Source organism: Suricata suricatta, chromosome 7 (assembly GCF_006229205.1).
Source record: "Suricata suricatta isolate VVHF042 chromosome 7, meerkat_22Aug2017_6uvM2_HiC, whole genome shotgun sequence".
Classification (NCBI taxonomy): Eukaryota; Metazoa; Chordata; class Mammalia; order Carnivora; family Herpestidae; genus Suricata; species Suricata suricatta.
The window spans coordinates 117,549,541-117,566,066 of NC_043706.1; the positions used below are offsets into that span (position 1 = coordinate 117,549,541).

The window sequence follows — 16,526 nt, forward strand, 5'->3', positions numbered from 1 at the left end:
AAAATGTAGTCTTTTATCTTGGCCTGGTTGTTTTGATCCAATGCTGAGAAGAAAAATCCATCTAGTTACCCTAATTCTTTTCCAGGGTGCACAGCACTTGCGTGAGGAACTCTGAAGGACCCAGGGAAGAATACAGTAAATATATTTTTCAGTGTTTTTCTTCTCTGAAAAATAATCATCCCCACTTAAAGCACAAGGTTTCTATGAAGATTAGGACATTAAATTGGAAATATGATACTGCAACACAAGGTTTCTATGAAGATTAGGACATTAAATTGGAAATATGATACTGCAGCCAAATATTGAAGCTGATGAGAAACAGCCCATCCCCCACCCCTCAGCTGGCACTTTACCAACTCGTCCAGAAGGAGGTTGAAGTCATCATCCCCTTCAAGCCTCTGACTTAACTTCTGAGCTAGCCTGTGGTGCTGGTGGTGGTGGTGGTGGTGGTGTTGGTTTAGGACTATGTGATAATTTCAAGAAGCAGAGGAAGTAGCTCCTATAGTAGAGACAACATTACACATTTGTTTCTTTTCTATAATTCTACTAGGAATCTATCCTAAGAAAATAATCCAAAATACAGAGAAAAGCTTTTTGTACAGATATCTTTCTACAGTATTATTTATAAGAAATAAAACTTTAATAATAATCTACATGCTTAAAAACAAGGGAGAGATGAATTTAACATATGTCTTAGAAACATATGTTGAAACATCATGCAGCCATTAAACACTAGGTTTGCAAAGAGTTTTCATGACAAGATTGTTTTTTACATTAAGTGAAAAAGAACACAAAATGTTGTAAATGATACAATACCAGCTATTATATATATGCACATATATATAATTTATATAATGTATGTAATATGCATCTGGATAAGACTATTCTGAATAGGATAACAGAAAATGTTAGCAACAGTCAGTAGGCAAGGACTCTACATGAATCCTTCCTTCTTAATATCGTCCTTTTATTCTCCACTAACTACGAGGAACATTTCTCACACTTGAAACACACACACACACACTCACACACATCCACATAGCCACTGTAAATGGAGTCAAAAAAATTTTCCAGGGGTGCCTGGGTGGCTCAGTCAGTTGAGCGTCCGGCTTCAGCTCAGGTCATGATCTCATGGTTTGTGGGTTTGAGTCCCGCGTCGGGCTCTGTGCTGACAGCTAGCTCAGAGCCTGGAGCCTATTTCAAATTCTGTGTCTCCCTCTCTCTCTGACCTCCCCTGCTCATGCTGTCTCTCTCTGTCTCTCAAAAATAAAATTAAAAAAAAAAAAACATAAGAACAAAACATTTTCCAAGCTATGCTACCATTGTAGACTGTGTGGTGTTAGGTAAATTGCTAATCCATGCTTCATTTATAATGTTTTTTTTAATTTATTTATTTTTGAGAGACAGTGTGAGCCACCCAGGCGCCCCCATGCTTTATTTATAGACCATAGCAATTTTATCTCAAAAGACTGTCCTAGAATTAATTAATAAGATGTATTTTAAATCACTTTTTAATAATAAAAGCCCCATACAATTACATTACAATATTTTTTGGAAGTAGACAAAGAGGACCTTCTACAGTTTCTCCTATAGGTTAGCCTATATAGTGAGTTTAGAGTTTTGCCATCAATCCTTCTGCTCCTGGAATGATTCTGAACACCATGAAGGAAACTTGCATAGCATGTGGTTAAACCTGGTTCCTGTAGACTAAAAAATACATCCATGCAAGCTATTTATATTTATAATAAATAATATGTTTCAGTTTGCTTATACAATATGATATGTATTTTGAGTTATTTTTCAACCTTGCCTTAAAGTTGAGGGCCATAACTTTAAAACTCCAAAAAGTGATGCTCAGACATTACAATTATCTTTCCTTTTCAACTACTGATACAAATAATGGAGGGAAGGAAGGAAGAAAGAAAGGAAGGATGGAAGGGAAGAAGGAAGGAAGGAATGAAGGAAGGAAGGAAGGAAGGAAGGAAAAACAGAAGGGAAGAAAGGAGGGAAGGAAGAAAAGAAGGAAAAAAGGAAGGAAGGGGGAGAGAGGGAAGAAGAAAAGCAAGGAAATATAGAAAGAAAGAGCTCAGAAATATGTCTCCCCAATCTACCGCAAAGGAGGTTAAAAAATATAATTTTCCTATGTGCTGAGGAAGAAGAAACAGAACAGTGAGCCTATCACCTTTCCTCTGCCAAAAACTCCTAAGTGAAGGGAGAAATAAAGACTCCTCAGACCTAGAGGAATCAAGAACTTTGGCCAATAAGTTGCCCATGGTTCAGTACAGTTTGGCATATAAATACTGTATAACCTGAGGGATATTTCTAAAATCATTCACAAATCATCAGATGATATTTAAAAAAGAAATCACAGGGTTCAAAATGATTAAATCTTTGGTTGTTTTTTGAAATCAACCTTTAAACCAGGTTTAGGGACTTCTAATCTGCAGGGATATAGATAGGCATCGGACCTAATCCCATTCCTAGACCCTCCCTTTGTTCAGTTCACATTCTAGCTTTTTTCTTATCTCCTAGAAGAAGCATTTCAGTCTTATTAACTTGACAAATTTAATAATAATTGAAGTCAGTTTCTAGTTTGTAAACTGAATCAAGAAACAAGAAGCTGTAAATCGAAAGTAAAGTCAGAAACACAGTGATGAAAATTGGATTCCATAACTAGAATCACAGAAACATAAGAGGTTAGGGCCAAGTGGTTAGAGGGCAACAGTCAAGGTCTTAGTTCTAGGGCTATAACAAGGGCAGTAAGAAACAAGTCAGAGAGTCCAGCCCTGATGGCCTGGTGAACTTGTACAAGGAGCTCCCAGATTTCCTGCAAGGAGGCTGCATTCACTCAGAACTCTAGCCGGGCCACATGCTGGGAAGCCCACTTCTCAGTCAAATGCTAACATTACCAAGACCCTTTGCCTTGGAGATTTATGTTGTACTCATATCTCAGACCTAATCACAATCTGGGATTTGTTTGTTTTACTTTTGCAGATGGTTGATAGAGTAAGAGATTCATCCTAACAGTGATTTTTCATTTCTAACAGCAAAAAAAGAATAATTTTTTTATTTTCCTTTTCCTCTCTTACAGTGGAAATATGTATAGAATTTGCCCTAGATTCTTAGGGTGTTCTGTTACACAGATGGCAACATTCAATGGCTCCCAGTATTTAGTCATTTCCTTTCTCAAGGGCATATTAAATATGGAACATCTTTCTTCTCAGAGTAAGACTGTCTTTAGGTCACCAAGGGCCCATTTATCACTATTTATTTGAAAATAATATGGGTTCTGAATCATATAGCCAAAGTAATGGTAAATGTAATTATAATAGATCCTTTATTATTAATAGCTGTTGTGTTGGCCAACCTTGGAATCACTCTTTTACATGATTGTTGTATCCCTGTGTCCAAAAGTGGATCTTGGTCTTTAGAATAATAATCTCCTTTTTTATCCAAATTTGTCTGTCATTGCTAACCAAAAGTCTGCTGTGGGCCAATCAAAATAGGGAAGCATTAGAGTGTATATGTATTTCTAAGTAGATGAATTAACATGGTACAAGCACTGTGGATAATGGCTAACTTGATGGAACAGCCTCAACTAGGTCCTCATCTCTGACATTATGCAGACTGGTTGGGCTCTGAATCATAGCATGTATAGACATCTGTCATCAGGTTTTTGTTTTTAAAAAAAGAGGAAGTTAAAGAGTGTAAATTTTATTTGATTGGGGGAATTGAAGTTCTTGGGAAATTATAATGATTTATAATATGGTTTATGTGTCTTCCCTGGATGAGAATTTAAGGTCTTTGTTTTGTGAATGCCTTCCTCATGTGGTAGAAAATCCAATTCTAAGCCAGTAACACATTTGTGACAATTTAATAAGGGAAAAATAAACCAAAAAAAAAAAGTACTTGAGCAACTCCTTTGACTTCCCCGATTTACCAGCTTTGACTAAAAATAAAAATCTGCCACATCTCACTTCTCTCAACAACTCTACCCCCCACAGAGTGCCCACCTCCTTCCCAGCTCACTGTCCACTGTCACCTTCCATCTTCTGATTACCTAGGGAGAGCCACTATCAGCAAAACAAGGCTTTGAGGATTGACTTTTTCCTGGGATTCTCTTTGTGTGCTCTTGTTCTGCTATTGCCCCTACACTGTGAACTGTAGTGGCTACTCACCAGCAGCAAAGTCCAGAGAATGGGAGAAATCAAGACCCCTTGCCACACAGACGTGCAGACTTACCTAGAGTGATGGGGCCAGGCAGGTTTAAGTAACTGCTAATTTTGTCCTAGTGTACTTGTTTTACGAATATCTCTTCACGAGTAGTTTCAGAGTTCTGACATGGAAAAGTTAGGGAATAAAGAATGTGTGTTTAATGTCTTTTCCATTTTTTTGTGTGGGTGCTTATGAACCCTACATAGTTTTCAGCAATTCAGTCATTTTAGCTGGGAATTGAGAAAAGGATGTGAAACTCTATGTACAGAAAGAGGTAGCTACATACAAAAGATAAAGAAGGATATAATTCCTTTGGTTAAAGAAAGTACTCTGGTGATAAATTATAATATGAAAGTAATTGTCTCATTTTAATATCCAGGTAACAGCCATATTCTAGCATGAACTTTTTTCCAACATTCTTTTTACTGGAGAGAGTAAAATTAGCCCCATTCTACAGTTAGGAAAACAGAGATATATAAAACATCCCAGGGTCTCTTCCAATATAACAAAAGAGCCAGACAAAAGCTAATGACTTACAGATGTAGGATATTTTTCAAAGAAGAAGCGACAAATCATGTTATCTTTGATGTAACATGTGTAGAACTAACACAAATGTTTGCTGTTGAAACTTAACAATAGTCAGAGGAGGGAAAAATCTTTTTCATCTTTTTTATTTTAAAATTCCTTTGTGTATGTAGTCACTTCTCTACGACCAAGCCAAGCTATTTTCTATGAATAACTAAATAAATTATGCAGCCAATTAAATTAAAATTTCCTTGCAATAAATCTTAAACATTTCTTTCTCTTCTTACCAACACTTCTTTGGGAGAAAAGCACAGGCTTGATGAGAGTGGTCAACACTTAAGGTCTTCCTCTTCCTCCCCAAATTCAGTAGACAGGAATAATTGTTGAACTCGGGAGGTCTCAGGGTCCTTATCCGGTGAGCCACACTTACTGTGTGCCAGGCACAAAGGTCTCCGCCTCCAAGTGGCTTTCAGACTAGAGGTGGTAGGTAGGACAAGTGTGCTCTGAGGAGTGAACACGGGCATCCACCGGAACACATGGGAGGTCTTCAGACTTGATTTGTGAAAAGGGCGAGAACCAAATTAGTACCTAAAATATGTGTAGGAATCAGCCCAGTGAAGGACTGTGCCTGGTGAAGAAATGTGAGTAATGCCTCAGGAAGGTGGAACAGGAGATGAGGAGATGTGGAAGGGAGAGAACTTGCAGTGTTTTAGAAGAACCCAAAGAAATCCAGGGTGATAGGAGTGATGGTGAGTGGGAATAGTTTACCTGTTGGAGTCTCCTATTTGCACTTTTTGAATATATTAAATTTATGGACACTCAGTAGTGTGCTAGGTTGAACAGATGTTTATTGAAATATTCATTGAGATTATATTCCTGATTTTGGAAGAACTACATAATTCATTTGGGGAAACTCGGAATACATAAGAAAGCTATAGGTATATACTATATACAAGAAAATAAAAACCACCCCAATACCTCCAATTTTGACAACCATTGTCAATATTAACTTCTATAGAATATTCTTTATACTATTTAATGAGCATTTTAGCCATATTTCATAATATATCTTCTCACAATTTGAATATATTCCTCCTTTTTGCATATTTGTATTGATATATATTCCATTCACTTTTAATTTTTTAATGTTTATTTATTTATGAGAGAGAAAAAGAGAGAGACAGAGACAGAGAGTAAGCAGGGAAGGGACAGAGAAAGAGGGAGACACAGAATCCGAGCAGGCTCCAAGCTGTCAGCACAGAGCCTGACCCGGGGCTCAAACTCGTGAACCACAAGATCATGACCTGAGCTGAAGTTGGACATTTAACTGACTGAGCCATGCAGTACCCCTATTCCATTCATTTTTAAATAATTTTAATTACATAATTTACAAGTATATTCTCATTTTTGAATGTTTTTATAGAACTATACATCCAGTGTGTAACTTCTGGCCCAGTTGAAATTAATTTGTAAGCTACAAAGCTGTTGTATTTCAAAGAGCTTGGGGCTCATGCAAGCCTCTATTCATTAGCTTTAAACCACTGTGAAATGACGTAGGTGGCAAGTATTATGATCACTATATTGCAGATGGGGTATCCAGAGCAGACAGTGGTTGCATAACCAAGACAGGGCTAGAAATAAACGGGTTATTTTGAAAGTAGGTAGAGTATAAATTATAAGCAAAATTTTAAAATGGTGATTTATATTTCTATTGAAGAGCCTCATCTCTTTGAAATGATAATGCATAAAACATACTGGCCCTCTATTACTTTTTCATGAATTAAGAATCAAACCTGACCTTGGGAAGTCCACATGGATATCAATAGAAATTTAAGCCAGTTACATATGAAGAGTTACTGCCAGAACCTCGCCTGAAAGCTCACACAGTATATTAGAGCTTCTAAAAGATTAAGTCGAATATGGATGTTGAAGTTAAAATACACATACATGTGCGCATGTGCAAACACACAGACACAGACACACACAGAAAGAGAGACTTTTAAGACCAAAAGCAGCACCAGAGCCAGTTGCATGGTATTTTTATTAGTAATCTTTACTTGGGCACAGTTTCGCTTGAAGCTGGTGGGATTCTTTTTCCGGAGTCAAGCCTGCAGATTCAAGCCTGTTGGGAGTCAGCAAACCACAACAGACGTCATCAGATCCTGGTGCTTCGGGAGATACATACTGATCACTGCAGGGGTCAGGAAAGAGTTCTTTCTTTTTTTGCTTGCGTAAGCTCGCACAATTATCAGCGGATATAACCCTTGCCTTTCTTTGAAGTGTGAGCTTTCAAAAACTAAATAAACCAGATGAGCTGTTTTCTGATTCAAGGTGACAGAGCACACCAATGTCTGAATGACATTTCTTTTTTTAAGGATGGAAGTAGAATTACAAATTTACGACATCTAATTTGCACCTTTCTTTGAAAAGGTGGAGCTCCAAAAGAAATGTTCTCATGAGTCTTTCTTCCTGGGAATCAGTAACAAAACTGAAAATAAGAGAGAGGTAGGATGATTGACCACACAATACATGAAGTTAGCCAGAGAAAGGGGGAAATTGCCACCCAGGAAAGAAAGTGACAAACATTGGGTCGATGGCATTTAGATAACCCTGTTCTCCTCGTGACCAGACAAATATACATTCTTGATTCTCAGATTCCTTCCATTCTTGGTGCAATACTTGAAAAAAATTTGACCAGGTTTTTGGCATTTTCATATTTTCTGGGAATACTTCTAAATGACCTAGGGGAAATTTTCTAAACCAAAGAACAGTTTTGGCAGCAGAAACAAGCCTCAGTATGTATTATGTTTGAGACAAAGTAATTTAGCCTTTTACTCATGCAAGGATTTATGAGAACATCTATGTTAGGAAGAATAAAGCGAATTTGATATTGTGGAAAAATGTTTTACATTTTCTTATTTTATCTCTATAAGAGAAAAATATGATTGATGATTTGCTAATAAACAAAATGAAATTAACTAGATTACTACTGTCAGCATTGTAATTCACTCATAGAATTAAGTTGTACTATATTTGTTCTATTTCTTTTGCTGCTTTCTCTGTTATAACCCCTCTGGGCTTTATTTTTTTCATCTGTACAATGGGGACCATAAGTCCTTTTCTAAAGGTTTGCTGGGGTGATTAGATGATACACTATAAGCAAAATGTCTAACCCCTTGGCTGCACATAATAGATTCTTTCTGATTCACTTCCTTCTACCTTCTTATTTTCTATGGCATCTGAAAAAAGTACGTGAGGACTTCAGTGGATTAATTGTGTAAGGTCCAACTAGTAAGGGCACAAAGTCAAGTATGTCTAAAGGAGCTACCATTTATGAGTACAAACTACGTACCTGGCACATAATAAATGCTTTATAAATATTAGTTACTATCATACCACACACCTCATTTTATCCTCACAATAACTCTGGAGAATGTTTATTTTCATTCTCATTTTCCAGTTGATGAAACTAAGGCTTGGGAGGTAAAGTAACTTGCCCAATGTCACACAGCAGGGTTATGACAGAGCCAGAATTTCACCTGAGATCTGCTCCAGAGCTCCTGGCCTTACCACTGCACCAGGCCACAGCTACTGAACTATTGGGCAGGAAAGCCATGGGCAAATTTAATCATCTGGAACAGAACAGAGAAACCAGAAGTAAGCCAAAAGGACCTCTGAAAATAAAAGACAAAGTAGCAAATTCTCATCTGGGCATTCTAAGAGAAATTCTCAGTAGTTTAACTCTAAACCTACTTATTTAAAGAATAATGCACTCCGGGGACACCTGGGTGCCTCAGTCAGTTAAATCCCCTGCTCTTGGTTTCGGCTCAGGTTATGTATGATCTCATGGTTCCTGAATTCAAGCCTTGCATCGGGAATGCTCTGCTGACAGCATGGAGCCTGATTGGGATTCTCTCTCTCTCTCTCTCTCTCTCTCCCTCTTTCTCTACCCCTCCCCTGGTCATGCTCTCTCTCTCTCTCTCTCTCTCTCTCTCTCTCTCTCTCTCTCTCTTAAAATAAATAAATAAACTTTAAAAAGAAAAAAAGAATAATTCATTCTGAGGACACTTAACCAGCTCAGTTATCTGGTTTCATGGCCATTAGAAGATTCAAAGCAGTAGAATTAAAGGTAGAGACAGGTTACTATAGCCAATTGTCTTGAAAACAATAAAAATAACTTCTGTAAACCTGTCAAATGCTGACCCCAAATTTGTTTAAATATTTATTTTTGAGAGAAAGACAGAGTATGAGTGGGGTGAGTGGGGGAAGGGCAGAGAGAGTTGGAGACAGAATCTGAAGCAGGCTTTGGCTCTGAGCACAGAGTCCAGCGCGGGACTTGAACTCACAAGCTGTGGGATCATGAACTGGAGCTGAAGTCTGACACTTAACCAACTGAGCCATCCAGGTGCCCCGACCCCAAATTTTTAAAAACTATAGTAGTCTGAGTCATTTAGCATAGGAGCAAATAACCTGAAAACACTCAAATACTCCTGAGACACAACTGACATTCACCATAAAGTCATTTAAATTGTTAAATTGTTAAAACAGATCAGAAGTGTATTACAGATTTACACATTTCATATAAAAAACAAATTTCATCCAAATATATATAGTATGTATTCATATATGTAATATTCATGTTTTTCATCCAAATATATATAGCATATATTTATACATGTGATAAATATATATGTATATATATTTAGTTCTAGGACTTAAATAGGAAATCTCAACTAGGCTTAAATGCACTTCCTCTATTGACAGTATTAGCTAATAGGTTATGACAAAATTAATCTTCTCATTATTAACCCTGAAAATTTAACAACATAAACCTTTGGGTTTATTGGACTTTCTTCCATTATATACACATTTTTGAATTGGGCTATCAAGGTTGTATTAATGGCAAGTCTTACATCAGGCAATATTCAAACATTGCTGTTGAGTATAGTAAATGGGTTCTCACACGGTTTAGGAAGGAGCAGTCAGTTTTTAATCTTATCACTAATATTTTAACATAAAATGTGATCAGAAATAAAATGAATACATTTACTGGAAAAACATGAATTCCTAAACATTCTCACCTTAAGCATTTTTGACAGAACCTATTATATTTCAACATCTTTACAACCTTAGTTTCACAGCACTGGGTAGTTAGGGACTATGATGGCAGTGGGTGACGTAGCCAGGGAAACTTGCAGCAGTGTTCAACAGTGACTTGGGATTTTAAAAGCCACAATTGTCTTTTGACTTTTATCTGTAACTCTTTAGGCATCTTGGGACAAATTATTTGATGGCCAGAGGAATCCTAATTTCAGTGTGACTGGTGGGACAGAATAGATTCAACCCCAGATTGCAGGTTACTGAGTCCAGCATAAGTCAGGGAGACACAGTCCCACTCCCAGAATCCTTGAAAAGCCCATAAATGAGGATCAGACAAAACAGCACCTGAGAGATGGACTGAATTTTCTTTCACCTGTTTCTTCACTTAGAGCCCTGTTTAGTCTCAGACTCCTATTACACAATCCTCTTTCATCATAGCCCGATACAGAGGAAATCAATATGCGATCATTTGAAGACTATATTCTTCATCTGAAGACATTGTGTCCTTCTCCTAAATGGCCTTGGACAGATATGGGGATGTCATACAATGGACTTAGCACATGAGCATTATGGCCAACCTGACTAATGCAATCAACTCCTCAGCATCACAAATAATCTTGAACCCAACCCAGTCAAGAAAAAAAAGGCCATCACTTGACATGTATATGGACTATCTTGCTCTTTGGTCAAATGAAAACCTTTGAATACTGAGCAATGAAAAGAACATGATGCCTTCAAAACAAAATACAAAATCTTAAATTATCTTAAGAAGTCCAACAAAGTTCTGTTTTTTAAGATATTTATTTCCATACTTTAAATATATATATATTTATACACACTTTATATATATACACATATATATACATACTTTATATATATGTGTGTGTGTGTGTGTGTATATATATATATATATATATATATATATCTCTTGAAAAACATGCTTCTTACAAAAAATTTTGGGTGACCCTGTTTCAATGACCACCTAAATATTGACTTAGTCTACTTACTAACTGATTTTTGTGACCACACATCTCCCATCTTCAGTGGTGTATGCCTAGGCTTGCCCCTTCCCCCGATAGCCTTGAAAATGTCTCATGGCCATCCACACATCTTAGTTATTATTTTTACAAAAATGTAGTCCCTTTTTATGTCCATTTCATGAAATCTATATGCATATTTATAAGTGAATTCTTTAAAATACAATCCTAGAAGTAAATGCTATGGAAATACAAGGTATTATTCTTAATGACTTGCTTCTGAGGTTAATAAATATTTCTCTGGGAATAAAGGGTTCAACAAAATAAGAAGACTAGAGTGAAGGACATTCCAGGACTATCTAGCCAATATTCTTCTAGTACGCAGGGTGCCTAGCAAGAATTTCATTGATTCATATGATTAAGAAATTAATATCCAGGGCACCTGGGTGACTCACTTGGTTAAGCATCGACTCTTGATCTCAGTTCAAGTCTTCAGCTCAGTGTTGTGAGTTCAAGCCCCACATTGGGTTCCATGCTGGGCATGAAACCTACTTTAAATAAAAAGAGGAAAGAAATTAATTCCTAGAAAACAATTTCTTTTATTTTATTTTAGAAAGAAAGATAGAATGAGAGCAAGGGAGAGGTGTAGGGGGGGGATAGAGAGAAAGCATCAGAGAGAGAGAGAGAGAGAGAGAGAGAGAGAATCGCAAGCAGGCTCCATGCTCAGTGCAGAGCCCAACCAGGGCTCAGTCTCACAACCCTGGGATCATGACTTGAGTGGAAATCAAGACTCAGATGCTCAACCAACTGAACTACCCAGGCACCCTGAAAACAAATTTTTAAATTATTAATTATTTTTTGTTTATGATAGTACATAACCATTGAATATTTTGTTATTGTGTTTGTGTGCTTGTTTATGTGTTTACTATCTGACTCCTCTTACTGGGATGTAAAGTCTGACTTGTTCAAAGCTTTGCTTCATTCATAGATGAGGGTCACATTCTGTGGAAGGTGCCTAACAAATGTTGTTTAGTGCTGTTAAATTTTAGGTTTGGCTATTGACAAGTGCAAGAAGAATGAAGTCCTGTGCCTCTGAGACTACCTGGAAAAGATTTGTCACCAAGGGTCACACTCTCTTAAGAAATCTCTGAGTTCTTTTATTATGGGCACCAACCCCTGGCCAAAATAATAGTAGTAATAATAATAATAATAATAATAATAATAATAATAATAATAATAAAAGAAAACAGAGGGCTTTGAAGTTGCTTTATTTTTTTCAGGCCATGGGATATTATTTAGAAAATTGCTACTTTAATCCCCTAAATGATGCTTCTAAGACCTGAAGAGGTAAAGGAATTTCCTGAGTATTTTACCTACCATCCAAGAGCATGCTTTTTACAATATCCTAAGGGATTGACTTACAGGTGACAACACCTTACCAAGAAAATCTTTCATAGTTTAGTAACTATATCCTTTGATGGAAAATGAGGGAATAATGGCATTTGAGAAATTCCCCTCTAGGAATAACTATGCTATAGAGGGTTTCTAGAGATTTATGGAGAAACTAGTTCAGTATTTGATATTTATGGCTATTTAGATCAAACTAAAAAAATTTTTAATTTTAACCCATTTTAGAGAATTAGATCTGAAGAATCTTCTAGATGATCTGAAACACATCTTAGAAGTTAGAATATGAGGAATAAATGGCAGCAGACCAATATTAAAGTAAAGGGCCCAGTGGCGATGACCTCCAGGGTCTTATATTACCCTTTAAGATCACTGCTAGTGAAAACCTGGACTTTTTTTTTCTTTTCTCTTAGGTCTTTTTTTTCGTCTTTGTCTTCTTTTTCTCCTAGTTCCTTGGCCACTCCACACTAAACATAAATGCTCTATTTTTCCTAACCTTTACCTCTTCTATCTTTTTCCCTTCATATATCCACTTTCTGGTTCTACTAATGGCACCAGGGCTAAAGTGGTTACTGGCGCCAGCGCCATACAGAAGAGAGCAGATAATTTGAAGGAAATGACACTAGCTGGCTCATATGGAGCGCTTACTTTGTGTCTGGCCTTGTTCTATACACTTTCCATAAATATTTTCTCTTAATCCTCTCCATTGGCCCAAAAACTCAGTCGGATTTTTCAACATCCTGGTTCTATAGGAGAATAGAGACTGTTCTGGTTGTTTGTTTTGTTTTATTTCTGAAAACTCTGTCTTTAAAGGTTCTAAAGGAAACCCCCCAAGAAATGGCAACTTGAGGAAAGTGGATGTTAGTGGCACATTTGACCAATAGGTTAGAGACAAGAAAGATACAATAACTGGAGATCTCCCAAGTGAAATCTCAAGTGCTTTTCTATAACCAATCTCTTTTATTTGCATGTTAGTGCTCTTGGGGGAAAATGTGACTTTACCAACCGTGCTAATGGGGGAAACATCCTAACCCTTCAGTAATTTCAAAAAAAAACAGTATATGGTTTAGGTCAAAAAGAGTACTTGATTTTGCAACACCAAGTATCCCTTCTGAGGTTTTTCAAAAATGCTGTGGCCATCCCACACAGAACTCCCTTCATGTTTTTGCCACAAAAACAATAGTGCTATTTCAGCACTCACGGTAATCAAGACCACTTTAGGAGGTGCTGTAAAGAAGCCATCAGAGAAATAAATACCTGTGCTCCTATGATCTAATATCATAAAAGTGAAATACAAAATTTACATGCAAAATGCACATAGAGACAAATGCTAAATAAAACAAGGCATCAATTATAATGTGTCTAAAATGTGTTAAGAGACATGGAATAATTCGATTTAATTGGATTTAGTCAAGCAAAGATTTGGAGTACTTACAGTTTTTTCAAATAAGTGAATGAATTTGGTCATTATTAGTGGATACAGGAGAAGGAGGATACCAAAATAGTTGAGCATCCTAAAGGGCAGAATGATTTGCCCGGGGTTTGTACTTTCCTTTCCTTAGGAATATTTCTGAAGAGCTAAGACCCTCTGTCACTTTACAAACCCTTTATCAAAGAACGTGCTATATAAAGATGATGTGAAATGTACAGGTCACATTTCCCTAATAGAAGAATCATGGACATAAATGACTAAATAACTAAAGTTACTACAGGGAAGTAAAGTCAAGAAAAGGACATGGGACGAAAACAGAAAATGCCTGCCCACTGGAAACACAGTTGTCCTCAGCTTCATCTCTGATCTAGGACCCCAAGACAGAAATCAGCTGGGTCAGATTTGAATTTCCCACATTATTGTCATCTGGGCAAAAAGTAACCCAAGTTATTTCCTTAACACTCGGAAACACTTACGGCTCTTTCCCCCCTCTTTTCTGGCCAAGCTGTCTAGAAAACACAGATGCATCTGGCATCTGTGACGATACCGTACGCAGCGTTGCTAAATGACTCCCGAAGGAAAATATCTCTCCAATGTCTTGGGTAAATCTAGTGGACACCATCTGCCAATTCCACATCATCATTCTCTGGTTCTTCAGCCTCAGGAGTTTAGGTCCAAGACAGCAGAATTGCTGCCAGAATTATGTAAATAATATAGAAACTACTCTGATGATCTTTCCTCACAACACCCAAATAGTTATAGTGCATGGCAATGGCAACCACAAGGATTGATATGGGTAAATCAAGTCACCCTTCATAAGAAAAAGTTATTTTAGGAATGTAGAGTCTGGTTTGAAGAAACCACCCCATTATTGGAGGACGTTCATCTAAATTTTTCAAAATGTCCATGTGAACCATGTTCTTTCTTGCTGGTCATACTGAGAAAGCACCACTTTCTTCAGCATTTCCTGGGTTAAGGTGTGGCAAAGATCTAATGCCCAACCTGATTTTGACAGTCATGACTTCATGGCAGTGAATATGGCTTGAGGAACACAAGCTGTAATCCTGCCATGAGGAACAGCTATAGAAATAGGTGCCCATGTGTCATAATTATTCTTTCTTTTCTTCGGGCTTTCTTCACTTAACTGTTTACTTTGATACAGACAGATATAATCTATGAATCAAGCAGAGTACCTACTACTTTGTACAATACCTTAACCCACAGAGAGTGTTAAGAGGGAGTGCTCTAGAATCAGCCTGCTGTGGTTCAAATCACCTTCTAAAACTTGATAGCATCTGAATCTTGAGCAAATTACTTTCATATGGGGGGTCATAATACCTACCTCATCTGGATTCTCATAAGGATAAAGTAAGGCATCTCATATTAAATACTGAGTACCATGACCAGCTACATAAACACTCAGAGGAAATGCTTGTGCTCAGGTCTGTGGGAATCCAGGTCTTAAAGTGTTTGGAAAATGCTTCATTATTGGTAAAATTACAAAATTATCTGCTATGGGTTGAATGTTTGTGTCTGCCAAAATTCACATATTAAAATCCTAATTCCAGTATGTTGGTATTAGGAGATGGGGTCTGTGGGAGGTAAATACGTCATGAGAGTAGAATCCTCATGAGTGAGGTTAGTGCCCTTATCAGAAATGACTCAGGGTGCCTGGGTGGCTCCGTCAATTAAGTGTCCGACTTCAGCTCAGGTCATGATCTCGTGGTTCCTGGGTTCGAGCTCCGTGTTGGGCTCTGTGCTGACAGCTAGCTCAGAGCCTGGGTCTTGTCTTTGGATTCTATGTCTCCCACTCTTTGACCCTCCCCTGCTCATGCTGTTTCTCTCTCTCTCCCTCTCTCTCTCTCTCTCTCTCTCTCTCTCTCTCTTTCAAAAATAAATAATTAAAAAAATTAAAAATTTGGAAAAAAAAAAAGAAATGACTCAAGAGAGTCGACCTCTTTCTACCATATAAGGGTACAGTAAGATGGCATCCCCAGGATGTGGACCCTCACCAAAATTTGACCATGATTTTAGACTTCCAGGCTCCGGAACTATGAGAAATAAATATGTGTTGTTTAAGCCACCCAGCCAAAGCTGACTAAGCCATGATTTAATTGAAATGCTTAATTTGTTTCTAAAGTCCCTTAAAACTCTATCATTGCATGATTTGTCTTTCTTTACTCACTTAGAATAAGAACTTTAACTAAGCTACCAATTTGCTAGGTACACGATACCAACTCACATGAGAAAAATCGTGAGAATATTCTTGAAATTTTAAAATCATTACAGCTAGAACTTAAAAAATTATATCACCAAATAAAAAATAATCAGCAAAAATATAACCACCCAGGTTTTCCTTGCTAAATACAAACTCTGTATAATATAGTTCATATTTTTAAGTCTTAAATAGATTTCTAGACATTGTCCTCATTGTCAAGATATGGAAAAAATGTGCTGGAAATAGTTGGTTGCCATCATTACTAATAACAAATACAAATTGAGACCTGTTGTGCCCACATTTCTATTACAGCACTACAACTCACTGTGCATTATGGTTATATGTGTGTTTATTTCTCCATTAAATTTATAATTTATTTTAATATAGGGTCCATGTTTTTGTATATCAATCACTTAGCATGGGGCACTCAATAAATTGAGAACCACTCAGTACATGCAGGTTGAATGAATTAATGGGTGAATGAAGAAAAAATCACTAGTATTTTATGCTGCAGAGTATGAAATAATGGTCCCTTCTGTCCAAATTGGAAGACAAGACAGAGCATCAGAGGCAAATAATGATACAAATGACGTTAACTTACAGATCAATAAAATGGGTAAGAGAGGTACTATTTTATTTAAAAAGAAGAGAT

General features: G+C 37.0%; 1 protein-coding gene and 1 long non-coding RNA gene across 2 annotated transcripts in view; one reads left to right on the plus strand and one right to left on the minus strand.

Moving 5' to 3' along the window:
* Positions 1-16,526, plus strand: part of PDE7B (phosphodiesterase 7B) — a 315,252-nt gene that overhangs the window by 145,198 nt on the left and 153,528 nt on the right. The window lies entirely within an intron of this gene.
* Positions 6,763-11,315, minus strand: LOC115296133. The gene is made up of 3 exons (XR_003910746.1): positions 11,273-11,315; positions 8,280-8,372; positions 6,763-7,228 (listed from the first exon to the last, which is right to left on the minus strand). It is a non-coding gene; the product is annotated as an uncharacterized LOC115296133 (long non-coding RNA).